Raw genomic sequence first — 4,309 nt, forward strand, 5'->3', positions numbered from 1 at the left:
TTGATATAAAATAGGAGCTCTTCCTCAGAACTACCATTTTGGTGAAGATATACTACAAACTGCACAAACACACCGGTCCTAAAATAAGATACAAGTGGTTCAAAATACAGTGCTGCTGGTGAAGTAGGCCATATAGCCTGCTGTGCACTGCATGCTGCATGAAGTAAAATGCCCTGCAAGAGATAAATCTACTGCTCTAGCTAGCCTTTCTCCAACTTAATGCTTCCAACTTCCTAATTCTCACCTATTCTGAAGAAAAAGGGTGTCATAACCTACCACACTTCTCTTAAGTGTGTGAGCGCATGATGATAAATGATAGGTGCTGATTAAAGAAGCTTTGATGATAGAATGGCCTATTTGATAAAAGAAGATAGAATAGGATGGATAACTACCTATCAAGAATGCTGTAAAAGATTTCTTCAAGTGGGAGATTAGATCTTTGAAGGGTACAATTTTATTTATAAATAAAAATGTTAGAACTATGTTATGATTATTATATACCATTCTTTCACAGAGTTTGGTATTATGCCATATAATTATCTTCACAATTATTCTGTAATGTAAGCTATGAGAAAGAGGGAAGGTATAATCCAAAGTCATCCATGTTTCATGATTATGCATGGATCTGAAACTGCGTTTCAACTATACAAGATATAAAATAGATTGAAAGTCCAAACAGCGATATCGTAAATCAGCACTTTTTATCATAATTGAATAAACATGTGCAAAGAATGATCTTGTATAATTATGTGGTAATCAACATACTGCCTACACCCTGTGATTCATCATTCATCACTGATGAGCAAAAGCTGAAATCTCTTCTCCTTTCTTCACTCAAGCTATGAAATGGATATCCATATTACATAAGAACCATTACATTATAGGGATTTTATTGTTACATGGGGCTCAACAGAGAATGTCCCTAACTAATTTTCTCTTTAGGTCAGTATACGTGCCTTGCTTAGTTGAAAACCTGTAAAGGAAAGGAAATTATACATGATGCCTTAAGAAACACAAGCAATTCAAAGGAGCATGGCTCCGCAGTCATGATTCGCAATGCTTGGGGCATGTTTGTTTTTAGGAAGTTATGCACATATATCTGGCATATATCCTGCTAGAAACACCCAGCCATTGGAAAGCTTTCTCTCCTGCCCAATGTCATCCACTCCCCTCTGCAGTATTGGATGGTAAATATAAAAAAGTACCATTGGCCGAAAGGCTTTGCCCCTGTGATTCTGGAGAGGTGGAAACTGTAGAACATGTTCTTCTTTGTTGCCCCTTTTATGGAGACATTCAAACCAGATTCATCCTATCTCTGATTAGTAGACATCCTGGTCACTCAGACTCAGCCTATGCCCAGATGGTGCTCATAGATGAACTACCTTCTACTATAGTGCATGTGGGTAGGTTTTATGCAGCAGTGCAGAAGATCCACCAGACCTTGATGGGCCAATTTTTCACTAGCCAAATGCATCTTATGTAATTGTAATTTATTTAAATTTTAGATATTATCACTCCTTTGTAATTTTAGATGTTATTACATAATTTTAGTGTCTTTTTAATAATTTAAATATAGACAGCACCCTGGACCTCACTTATAGATGGCAGTTAGGTTGTTTTATAAATGTATTTTAACTTTGTCTTAAATTTTATTTTGTTTATTACCTATTAAGATAGATTTATACACACACACACACTGAGCACTCTGCTTGTACTGGTCTACAACTGTAATAAATTTAATTGAATTGAGTCTGGCATACAGTACATCTGCAGCAAATGCAAGCTTGCTGAAGTGCTTGAAGGGAAAATGAAAGGACCAGAGTATTAGTGACCACACTTCAGATCATAATAAAGGATAAGATTTATCGTAACAAGGAAGGGGAAGCATTACAAGAAGAGCTGTCAGAGGGAAGCAACTTTTTAAAAGAAAGAGAATCAAGGGAGCAAACCCATGAGAGACACCACCAGGAACAAGAGGCATCGAGAAGAAAATACTCAAGAAATAGCTTTCGAGAAGAAACATCTACTGTACTTGGGTACAGTAAATCAGCAGTAGTATTCTCAGTTCATGTCCTGTGCATTTCTGTATATTGTGACCATTTAATCAATGCTATGCAACTGTTCCAAAGAAGTTATTTAGATAACCAAATCAGAACCAAACAATATTCTGTCCAATAATTAGATATGTGTATCAATAAGATAATACAGATTTTTGGCTAGTATTCAGCTAAGTAGGGGGATTTTTTAAAAAATCATTAATTCCATCTTATTTATATAAAGCAAGGAACTCACTGCATTAAATACATAACCCAAAAAAATCCAGATCAAAATAACAATTATTTAACTATATTAGCTAATTTTCTTTGCCATGGATAAAACATATTTTAAATGTGCAGCTATAAAGAAAGCACATGACTGTGGTTACATTTCCTAGTTTCAGCATTCACTATATAGGATTTGTGTTTTAGTGGTGGCAAGAAGTGGAACATTGTCAGAAGTTAGAATTCTTATGTTTAAAAAAATGTGTGAAGTGGTCAGCATTCAATTTAGTGTAATTTTGAGTTGTATTCAATACTACTAAGTTGTTTTCATTTTCATGCATCTTCTAATATAAGAAAATGTCTCTCTTGCCCTCTACTGTGGTAAGTTGGTAACAACAGTCGACAAACAAAACTGAATCAAAAACTGAGTTCAGATTGGTAGGTAGAGGTTTACATTTGTTAGGCCTGTTGTGGAAAATGCTCCTACTGAATTATGAATGATGTAAGCATTCAGAAGAGCTGCTATGCAAAGTGTGTAAGTATGAGCGAAGTGCTCAACTTGAGACATAAAAGCAGCCACCTCCTTTGTAAGGCTTGAGTGACTGTTTTGAAGGATGTCCCCAATCAACTGCCCATGTGTGCACTTGCATAGTAGGTTTGCTTTACTGGTGTTCCAAGTGAAATGTTGGCTAAAATGAATATGCACAAGCACGCAACCAGGGGTCAAACTTCTGAAGCAGCCCGGTGAGCCTTGTGGAAGATACAGTTGCATAATGTTTTGAGGAGGGATGTTTCACTCATGTTAACACACTTCGGTAAGCATTCTTTTTGAAGCTTTGCATGCTATTGTCAGACTCCACAATCAAATGATTGCTGAATCATCTGATCATGTTTACCTGCCATGATGAGTCAATGCATGTCAAGAACCTGATGGGAGGGGCACTGCAGAGAGAGTGTGAATTCTTTGATGTTTGGGCTGAATGGTGGGAGTTAAGGTCATACTGCCAGAGACATCTGTGCCTGGTATGGCTGACCGTTAGTGCTTAGGTGGGAAATAGATAGGAGGGGGAGTAGGGTGCTGGAAAGTTTTAATTAGCTAGTTTAGGCAGGAATCTTTCAATCGCAGCTTTTCTCTTGTTCTGTACACCAATCTCAATAAATCTGAATTCTGCATATTTCAACTGTGCATGAGTCAGGTCATTACTGGGACTCACGGTGTCAGTTCTTACACTATTCCTGCTGTGAATAGCAGATTTGCTTTTGTTACCATAAAATTCTTTGTAGACATAATTCAACTTTAGTTTTAATGGAGAAAACCCATTTTCCTGGGACAGAAACAAAACTTGGAAGTGAAAAGGGATACTAATTTCCCATTTTGAGTCTTGTAATGGTGTGGAAAAGGCTAGCTATGGATCCAGGACACCTGCCACGCTCTACTCAGCCTTGGGATTTATCTTATTGGTATTCTTTATATCTCCCTACTCAATCATAGTTGAGGGAAACCAACACATATTAGGAAACATGTATAGCAAGAGGATTCAATCTTTCACTATACTCACTAGTGAAAGATTCACCACACATTTCCATACTTCTATTTTTGAATTAATACAGCCAAGTAAAATGCTTTTATCATGTTGTACAAGGACAAATTTGATTCTAAGTATGATTCAGCAAAGAACCACCATACATTTCTTAATGTATTACCTGTCACAGTGTTTGCCCTTATACTTTAAATGTTAAGTGCACCCTTATAAAATCATAGTGCACATGAATGCATGCATTTGGATTTAGGCATAATTAGCTGTACTTTATCTCTACTTATTAATTTGTACTGAAATTAAATTGATGAATATCTAATTTAATTACTTAATTTTTTTCCTGCTTTTGTTTTTGATCAACTCTAGGGAGCATATATTCCTGATGCTCCTACCTCCTATTTTCTCCAAAACAACAATCCTGCAAGGTGGGTTGGGCCGAGAGGGAGACACTGGCCCAAAGTCACCCAGCAGGCTTTCATGCCTAAGAACTCATGGTCTCCTGATGTCTAG

The sequence above is a fragment of the Candoia aspera genome, chromosome 7, assembly GCF_035149785.1.
Source record: "Candoia aspera isolate rCanAsp1 chromosome 7, rCanAsp1.hap2, whole genome shotgun sequence".
Lineage (NCBI taxonomy): Eukaryota > Metazoa > Chordata > Lepidosauria > Squamata > Boidae > Candoia > Candoia aspera.